Source organism: Cajanus cajan, chromosome 5, assembly GCF_000230855.2.
Source record: "Cajanus cajan strain Asha chromosome 5, NIPB_CcT2T_4, whole genome shotgun sequence".
Taxonomy (NCBI): domain Eukaryota; kingdom Viridiplantae; phylum Streptophyta; class Magnoliopsida; order Fabales; family Fabaceae; genus Cajanus; species Cajanus cajan.
The window spans coordinates 62,892,742-62,903,832 of NC_138521.1; the positions used below are offsets into that span (position 1 = coordinate 62,892,742).

At 27.4% G+C, this 11,091-nt stretch overlaps 1 pseudogene; it reads left to right on the top strand.

Annotated features, from left to right (window-relative positions):
* Positions 1-9,277: 9,277 nt before the first annotated feature.
* Positions 9,278-11,091, top strand: LOC109807061 (uncharacterized; annotated as a pseudogene).

An 11,091-nucleotide genomic window follows, 5' to 3' on the forward strand; every position in this document is an offset into this window, starting at 1 on the left:
ATTCATTCATCAATCCTCCTTTATACCCGCAACAAGTAGGATGCATACTTTATTCATAAGTGAAACCATGTATTTTACTTTATGTTACTTGAATATCATGATTTCGACTTTCTTTGGTACCTTCTGTCTGGAATTTTTGCTTTTGCTAATTTACTTGATCATTTTTTTTTAAATTTAGTAATTTTCAACAGTGTTAAAAAAAATCTGATTGGACTATACTTATAACATTGATTTTCTGTTTATCTACTTAATTAAATATTAAAGTATTATTATCTCTAGATATTTAAAATTTGAATTTGTCCACAAAGAATATAATGTGTTCCGTGTCAACCTGCTTCCATGATTATAGGTGTGTTTAAAAATCCGTTAAGATGAGCAGCAGAAAGAGATGAGCCAAGTGGAAGGGGGTGTGTGGATGAAATGAGATAAGTATTAGAGGAAAAGAGATTAAAATAGTTTTTGAAAAGTAGAAACTCTTAAAAAAATATAAAATATGAGTATTTATGAAGAAAAAAATAAAATATGGGGTATATTATTAAATTTTAAATACACGAGCGTATATATCAAAGGTTAATTATTACTTTAATCAATTTTAATTTAATATTCTTTTTTGGCTTGTATATTTTAACTTTTTCTTTTCAATTTTGTTTTTGAACATGGTTACACCCTAAAGAACAATTTTTTGTTGTTGCTTCTTCATGGGTATTTTTTTTTTTTGGAAAATTCAATCATTCACCAATATTCTCTTTTCTTTAGTAGTTTTATCTTCATTTTAATTTTTTTATTCCACTACTTATCTTTTTTCTATCTCTCTTTCTCACTTAGAAATGGTGAAAATATGACATTATTTGAGTTTTTAAAATTAACACTTAAGTTTTTCATTCTTCAATTTTAAAAATTTTTTGAGACCGTGGATGAAAGAACTCTCCTCCCTTTGAACATTATGGTTATTTGTCTGTAATATTTTATTGGTTTTTTTTTACTACTATTATCCTAAAATCGAGAAACTAAGTTATAGAAAGCGTATGTGTGTCATTTACATCACAAGCGCAATTAGGTTATTGATTTGTCACTATTGTTGTAAGTATTACCATGTTCAACTGTGAGAAATGATTTTTTATCATCGTTAGATCTAAATTATACAATTAAAGTTTTCTTGTTTTTTCTTTCCATGTTCTTGTTTATGGATTTGACATTAAATTTGTCTTTATTCTTTAATCTTTGATATTCAATTTGTTCTTGACAACATATTCATCTTCTTCATGCACTTTTTCTCTTTTGGTTTTTTGAGAAAATTATTCAAGTTTTACCTTTTTTTAGAATATAGGGTTCAAAGATGTGTTATCATGGACTAATTTGCCCCATAGGTACATATTTGTACAACAATTTTGCATTGTGTGAAGTGTTTGATGCAATAGTCAAAAGAAATTTAGTTGAGACAACTATGATTCTTAGATGTGTCAAAGTAAGAGCTCCAATTTAGACTTTGTATTTGTTTAAGCAATTAAAAACTAATGATGGGAGAGATCGCCTTCGCACAAATTTGATTGTGGCAATGCTTTCTGATGTTGAGACTCTTGATTTTGGTCAATACACATGTGGTTCTTGGAATGGGTTGTCACAATGTTCATGGATTTGTGACTTCACTTTGAGCTAGATTTAAAATCTTGATGCCTCTTAACATTAATCGTCTTTTTTTTTGTCAAATATCTAATTTTGACTTTTATCATGAGTGGTTAATCATCATATCTCACTCCTATTCTTGATGGTCAAGTTTTAATAGTTTATTCCACTTAGGTAGCTAAACATATTTGTTTTGCCAAGTGATTAAGCCTTAAATCAACCTTTGTTTAATGGTTTTTTTTGTCACTATTGACTTAATTTGATAATTTTGGCTATCATACAATGATTAAGTACTAGTAATTGTATTTCGATTGTAACTTCTGCAAAGTGGTTAAGTATAGATTGTAGTTTTTGCATGAGTGATTAGGCTTTTAACTTATGAATTTTGATAATTTGCAAACATTGTTTATTTAACTTTCAACATATGTATTTTTAATCATTTTCATTGTGTTTGATATGAATAAGGATAACAAAATAGACTAGTTTAGCTTGTTTAAGTTTGCCCTATTGTTAATCCGTCAAGTAAAAACAAGTTGGATGTCGTGACTTGCCTTATCTAAGGGTGGGTTGGTGCAGCCCATCAAAAGAATTAAAAAAAAGGGGAAAAAGTTTGCATGTTTATTTTAGATATTTCTTCAAACATATTTCTTTCTCAATATTTAAAGAACTCATATAAATTAGTATACTTAAATAATAAAACAATAAATCTTAAATTACAACATATTTAGTTTGATTTGTAACATTTGTTATACAATAAATCTCAAATTTGCTACATAATAAAATAAATATGTAATTATAATAATAACAACTCTTCTAGCAAATTTACTACACAAAAAATTTTAAATTACGTATAATAAAATATATCAAATACACAACATATTTGTTGTATAATAAATTACAAATTACTCACATAATAAATTTAAAGTGATTTATTTAAACTTAACATAAAAAAATTAAGTAAATTGACAAATTAACTTGTCTTAATCTACTATTTAACCTGACGAATTATCAAGTTAGACGAGACAAATCACATAAACTAGGATACTTAACACAACTTGCAGGATAAGACATGACTTGTCATCCCGATATAAACTTATATTATTCATTTTAAGTTGAAGGTATTGTAAACACACCTTCTAACTTGGGAGAGACTATTAAAGAGGTGAAATGTTAGATATAAATTAGTTATATCATGTAGAAAATTAGTTGTTATTATTAGCTATATATTTAGCTTTGATTTGACCTCTTATAAAATTACTTTTTTGAATTCCAATATAATATTTTTTATACATTATCACAAGAAGTATTTTCCTCAAATACGGTAACTAATAGAATGTTATTTTTATTAACTTAAAATACTTTTTTTTTCTTCCTTTTGATTTTATCTTGCTTTCTAACAACTTCATTATCATCTTCTATCGATTAGAAATTCTCAACAATTCCCTTAATTTTTATTGAATAATTTTATCTCAAATTTTATTTATTATATACTTAGTAGTTATTCAATTTTGATAAAATTCAATAAAAATATTTAATCTAATATATACATATATTTCAACAACTGTATCAATAAAAAAAATATTCTGTGGAAGGTTATTAATAATATAATAATTTATGTAACTTATTTATTTTATTCTCTTTATATATAACATGATAAATGCATTAAATAACTAACAAGTGATATTAAATTCAATTTTTTTAAATATATGATATCTTTTCACGTCCCTATTTTTCTTCTATGATAATGAAAACTTTTTAAAAATAAAAAAGGCGTAAAAATTGAAAAATTACTTGATATTGGATCAATAAATTTTTCTACTCAGTTTTTCTAATTTGTAAAGAAAAAAAGTTGGGAATTTGTCAAAAAATAATCGGACAAAATACTCATTAGTTTCTTTTAAGTGACAAAAAAAATTATTAGAGAAATTTCCCAATATAGTTATGATATTTTTTTTTATTCATATCATGTATTTTACTCACGTTTTTGTGCATTATTTTTAATATGATCATAAATAATGCATTTTACATAATACTCTTCAGATTTTTTTTTAACAAGAAAGAAGTTACAGTTATTTAAAGTGAAAATTACTAAAAGTTTATAAATTAAAATTAATAAAAAAGAAATTTAAAATAAAAATTGATAAAAATTGAAATATTAAAAATATATTTAATTTTTAAAATAATACATGAAAATAATGCAGTTCGGAACAATGTTTTGGTGGCAAGCAGAAAAACTGAAACAATGGGATCAGGGTGTATTTCACAATTATATTGCACTAGTTGTAGTTTCTAGAAGGATGCTTACAAATTATTATTATTATTAAGCTGGAAGAAGGGTTCAATAGAAAAATTTCCCATGAAAGACAAGGATAGGCACATTATTGGGGCTTGAAATACAACATACAAGTCCTTATTGGTTTGTTGAATGAACATAGGGGACTTTCCCTACGTTGCTTTCACTTTCCTCTTCTTCGTCTACGGAAAGATTAATTTTAGTTGTATGCAGCATCTTGGCCCAAGAGATCCTCAAAAAGAGTTTGCGATATGCAAGCCATCACCAATAGCTTATAATTAGGCGCCAATTAAGTTACACTTATTAAGCAATTTAGAGTCATATTGTTTGGTCAAAACTAACAGAAAGATGGTCAAGAGCATATTTGAGTGCAATCCCATCACTCTTAATTTCTCTCTCTAGGCATTGGGGTGGCATAGATTCCTACATATGGGTGAGCAATGGGTCTATAATAGGTGGGTGTCTCTTGAAGGGGTATATTTAAGGGAAAGAGGTTGCTTGGTGAGAGGTCATTTCATCAACCAACTATAAACAAAATTGTATTCTATGATGCTTGGGGCAATCAAAAGCAATTTGAGATCCTATTCTTTTTTTATTTTCATCTTCCTACACACTGTGCTTGCAACTTGACAAACTTTGTTGGAAAGGAGTGATGCCAATTGCCCCACTAAGTTTGTGGGTCCTAATCATGGGACCCCACCATTTACTCACTAACACATAGAAGAGACACAAACATGATGGGGGAATGAGGAAGGTTTTGGAATTTTTTTGTTAAATTATAGTATCGATGATCAGTATTTATTATCGAAGATAATGAGAAATATCTGTAAAAACGATAAGTATATATAAAATAAATATATTTTTTTACACAATTTATTTTATATTTAAAATTTAAATTTAAATTATGAAAAGTTTAATTAAAAAACATAAACTGACTATGAAAAGTTTTGAAATAATATCCGGCTTTAGACATCATCATAAGCGTAAACAAAATTCTTGTTGGAGGGATAAAGTTAGCAAGTCAAATAATTGGAATGAAAGAAAAATAAAATTGTTCATAACTAGATTTTTTTTCTTCAAGATATACTATACGTGCCTCATCACTAGCCTTTGGAGTTGGATAGAGGGATAACTCCTCAGCTATTGGGACATTATCTAGGGCCCAAAAATCCCAAGAATGCATACTATTAGCTAGGTTCTCAATCAAATGCATAAAGTATAATAAAATGACTAGTTTATTGTCTGCTTATGTGAAAGCATTGCAAATTAAAAGGGTGAAGCACTTGAGTTGAGTTAACATGGTTCCGTGACTTGCGTCTGATCAAGCATCAGCATCATGCATTCTACCAATAGTGTCAGAGCTCAGCGCGCAATAGATACGCGCCATTGGTAGTAAAGACACATAGATAAGATATCTTAAAAGAATGTCATTTGTGTTGTGTCCAGATATGTTTCATGCTTCTCTACTTTTAATTTCTAACCATTGTTTCTAAGCTACATACATAGAAATTTAAATTGTTAGGACCATTAATCTGCTAACCATCCGCAGCTACCATTTTCTAGTGTGTAAAAACTTAAACATGAAGGTGAAGCTACAGGTATCTTGAAGGAAAAAAAATTAGTAAAGCATTTTCTCAGTTATAAGCTTACATCTGGTGCATAAATGCACATTAATATATATATGATTATACGTGAATTATCTTTCCGATAAAAAACATTCAATTTTTTTAATATTTTTTTAATTTTAAATTTTAATAATATTAAGTAAATTATATTTTAAAAATAATTTTATTGATTTTTAAAATTTCAATTTATTAACTTAATTAATATTAATAATTTAAATAAGCTAATAGATTAAGTTAGATTTTAAAAAGATCAAATTAAACTTATGAAATTTTTTTTACAATAAATAATAAATCAAACTTAAATTTTAATTTTATTAAATAAACTCAACATATATATTTAAAATCTAATTTGACATATCCTATTCTCAATTTTATTCATGTTAGTCTAACATATAAAATATCACCATTAAATTTATATGCACATGTGACAATTTGCAATTCACATGTGAGTGTCATTCACTAATTGTTACAAGTATAAATAACACATTACGATTTAGTTGATTGCACTAAAATAAAAATGGACTTTTATATATATTTTTAGTTTTCGTGTTTGCTATGCGTTATATTTAATTTAGTTTTTGAACTTGACTATCTACTCTCATTTTTATTTTTGAAAGTAATTTCAAATTGATAATTAAATCTATATTGCATGTAAATTATTAACATATACTGATACACACATCATAATATTTTTCCTCACTTTCATTCTGTATTCTCCATCTACTTGACCTTTATTTTATATATTTTGTAATTTATCTTTACCTTCATGAACTTCATATCAAGTTATCATTTAAAAATTTAAATCACCTAATAACTCATTATAATTTTTGGACTTACGGTAAACTAAGTACTTTGTATTAAAATGGTTGAATAAAAACAGGATTATTTTAAGTTATTATTCTTATTAACCCACATATTTTATCAATCTATTTAGATATGTTTTAACATCTTTTCGATGAGTTAAGCAAGTGTTTAAAATTTTCAACAAGTTATTTATCTCGTTTAGAATACATGTATGCATTATTTCTTAATTATTTCTAAGATAGTCATGTTTAGAAATTTTTTTTAAAAAATTGATCTTCATTAAAATAAACTAAATAATTAATAATATAATAGTTATTAATATTTTATGAGAGGATATTTTTACGAGAGAGTGGTGCTAGCGACAATGACACTAACAATAATAGTAGTAATAGTGATGACAATAGTAATAATAATGATGGTGACAATAATAATAATGATAATGATGATAATGACAAGATTTTAATGATTGTAGTGACAACGACAATGATATACACAATATGGTGATGGTGATAAATAGTAAAGTTATTTGTAATATTTTAATTTAAATCATTAAATTTAATCTAATAACTTAAAATTAATCATTTTGACTCTCACATAAAAAACTCTTTCTTACAAGATATTTCCACTATATATAACTATATAAGTGGTGGTGATAGTGGCAGTAATATTGGTGACGACAACAAGGTAACAGCACAATAACGATAATGATATCAATGATGATTAATTATAGTAATAAGATTTTAATGGTAATTTTAATAAAACAATGATAAATATAATATGATAGTAGTGGTATATAGTAAATTTATTTATAATATTTCATTCTGAGCGGTTAAATTTTGATCTATTAATGACGTAAATTAATCTTTTTCACTCTCACATAAAAAATCTACCTCTCATAAAATATGTCACCTACTTACCTATTTAGTTTTCAACAAAAGAAAATGTAACAGGCAAAAAATATTTACCATACACTTATTAATAATTTTAAATATTTAGTAATTAAAGTGATTAAAATATGAAAATAAAGTTATAATTAAAAATCATATATTATTTTTACTGAAAAAAAAATCATATATCATAAAAAAATAATATAAGCTTAAAAACATTGTCATATGTTAGTGACTAATTTACGTCGGACCCCCTAATTTACGTCGGACATTAGGGGGTCCGACGTAAATTAGACAATCTACGTCGGTCACATGTTCCTCCAACGTAGGTCGGACCCCTTAATGTCCGACGTAAATTAGCAGTCAATATTTACGAAAAAAATGTCGGGATTTCGTTTTTCTGACGTAAAATGGGTGACGTAATAACCCATTTTTGTATTAGTATATTAAATTGAATTTATTTGGATAATTTTACGAGTATATATATATGAGAGCACAGATTTCTAACCTCAAATTTAAGTGGGTTCCTGGGCCTTTCACCGGACGGAGGAATTTTTGTTTGGATTCCATTTTATGTTTGTCGCGTCTTCCTCATTTTTTATTGTTTTGTTTGGATATAAAAAGATAAAAATAAGAACAAGTAAAAACAGAAGATGATTTTCTTACTGTTTATATTAAGAAGAAAAGTAACACAATAAAATATTAATTCTTAATATAAAAAACAAGCTAATTAAGATAAACATAGTGTGTTTTAGTTACAAAATATATATTATTTTTTATAACAAGCTAATTAAGTCAAATATGTTCAATATATTTTATAATAACAATTAAATTGTTAAAAATATGTGTATAAAAAAATAAATTTTTTATTTAATAAAGAGATATAACTTTTTCTCATTAGATTAATTTTATAACATATACGAGTAAAGTGATATTTCTAATGTTCAAATTAAAAATTGAATCTTATATGTTAGTTAAGGAGTACAAATGTTAAACTATTTATGTTAATGACTTTTCAAAATAATGTATTTTGATCCGTATAAATATTTTTAATTCTGCCTTAGTTTATGACTCATAATAATGTCATAAAAAGTAATCCTATTTGAAAAAAGTTGCAATCTTTTGTGAGTTTTCTTTGACTTAGAAAATGCGTAGGAGTGATGGTTTTGTGTCTCAGAAAATATGATCACCACATTTTCTTTCATAGCCAGACCTCCTTTTCTACCCCTTGCTCAATTTGATAATTACAGTTTGAATTTTAGAACTTCAAAAGTTAGTTCAAATATTCTTCTCCTAACTATCATTTTCTTCATTTCTAATTTGTTGCACCTTTTGATTGAAGAAAGACGAGTTGTGAGTAAAAAGGATTGTTAATGGAGATATTTAAAATTAGAAGAGAAGAAGATGTTGCTATTCTCTTTAATCGTAATTTACATCTCTATTGTTTTATCCATTTTTACTATTATTTTATCCAAAAATTAAAGAAAATACTGTCATTTATATTCCTATTGAATTGACCATGTGTGAACATATAAGTGGTAAGCCAAATAGTTTCTTATGTAGCGAATAACATGTTAAGTAATGAGTTAACTAAAGAAATTATCGTTCCATTGACAATAATAATTAATTTAGGTGACAAAAATAAAAGTTGAAGATTAACATTTTTTTTTAACTCAAAGACTATGATAGCATCTCACAAAGCTAGGGATCAAATTACTATAATTTTACTTGTTATTATTATTATTATTGAAAAGTAGTAATATATTGTAATATTTAATGTATTTAATAAATGATGTTAAACATTTAACTTGATTTATGTTGAGATGCAAACAAAGTCTTACATCGTTCAAATAAGAGAATAGACATGAGTTTATATACACACATTTGTCTCCATTGGTTAAGAAATCTTTTGGGTGATGTCCAAAAATAAAATCGTGAGAACTTAGACCCAAAGCGTGACCGATTCGAAAAGTATGATGGGTAGCAGGTGACTCTTCTTAACGGTGAGTCTATGTAGAAGAGATCAGCTGTTCCAAATATTTGACATGGGTCTCTTCTTAACGGTGGGTCTACGTGGAAAAGATCAGTGCTGTTCCAAATATTGACATGGGTAGAATAGTAGAAAAGTAGGGCATGTAAATGAAAGTGAGAAGTGGAAAGAGGAAGAGGAATGTGCGATTCAACTCATTGCTTTGGATCCCTTTATTACCTGTCCTATCTATCATCATTATTATGAATATGATGATGGCGTTGTTAAGGTAGTTGAGCAAAGATGTCTGCGATCATAGTGTGAGGGAAGAGATCAGCGCTGTTCCAAACATGCAGCAGGTTCGGAGGATCCACTTGCTGGAAAAAATTATCCTACAAAGGGTGCCGAATGGGTTGAGCTTTTTGTTAAAGAAATGATGAATGCATCTAACATGGATGATGCCAAAGCTTCAGCTTCTAAAATGCTAGAGGAGTTGGAGAAATCCATTTGCGCCAGAGCAAGTCTTGAATTTTAATATCTATAGTGTATGGACTATTAATTTTCTCTATTTATTATGTTTATGTTTTTCATCTTTGTCAAACCGGATACCATGCAAATATGCATTTTCAATTCCTTTTCACGAAGACGTCCTATCCCAATTCATTGTCATAGGGTATGATGTGATGGACTCATTCAAGAAAACATTAATCTGAAGCGTGCAATCTGTATACAGCATAAGCGCCAGAAAGAATATGAAGACAGAAATGAAGAGTTGAAACATTTGAAGCAATTAGTGTCCCAGTACCAAGAACAGGTAAGAGCTTTAGAGGTGAACAATTATGCATTGACAGTGCACCTAAAGCAGGCTCAACAAAGCAGTTCCATCCCTGGCCATTTTCATCCAGATGTTTTCTAGGTAAACTAACAAATATTAGTAGTTTTAATAATCATGATTCAAGAAGAAACAAGGTAATAATGATCTTATACTCCACCTTTTTAATTAATGGTGGATACTGAAGATTTATATTATTTAAAGATGAGTAAAAGAGGAAAAAAAAGGGTCCTACCCCATAGATTATGAGCTTATTTGATGTAAATACCCATATCATCAACATTTTCGATCTATTAGAAATTTGGGGTGGCATGCCTCATGCAAGCCTCTGGCTGATCTAAAATCGTGTCTAACGTGCTGTCTATTGCTGGCGTTTGTGGCTGCCACTATCGTTTTTGTCAAGCTTCTACCAACTCAATGTGTAATGATCGTGTTTGTGCTAAGACAAAAGAGTTGCCTCTTATTAATGCGATGAATCTATCATTTTTTGCAGCCAATCCAAGAAGCTGGGTTTGGATTAATTAGTGAATAAAGATTGTGTGGTTAGATGGTCTGAGAGAGTGAATTCTTCTGGAGTAAAATCATGTAGAATTTTGTTAGGTAAATTGTTTACTAGTTCATGTAAACAAATAATCATGCATTTTAGGATACTAAATTTAATCAACTATGTAGTATGATTATTTGTTTATATAGATTAATAATTGATTAATTGAATTAAATGTTGCATGACTTTACTATAGAGGAGCTGCAAAACTCAATGTGAGAAAGGTAAAATTTAAATGAAAAGGTTGTTATAATTACGCGTGGGATTTTATTTGGAACCTCTTACGGTAACCATGAAATTAGAACAATCCTTAAGGGCATAAGTTGAGAAGAAAAAAAAACAATTCTCGGATAATTTGTGATTGAAATTAATTTGGGCACATCCTAATTACTCTCTCCCTCTTAAATCTGTAGCCCTTTTAGGTTTTATATTAAAAAAAAATGACTCTGCTTAATTTTTTCTTTTTCTGATATCATACTCTTATTTAATTGACTTTTTTTTTTATCAACTATTT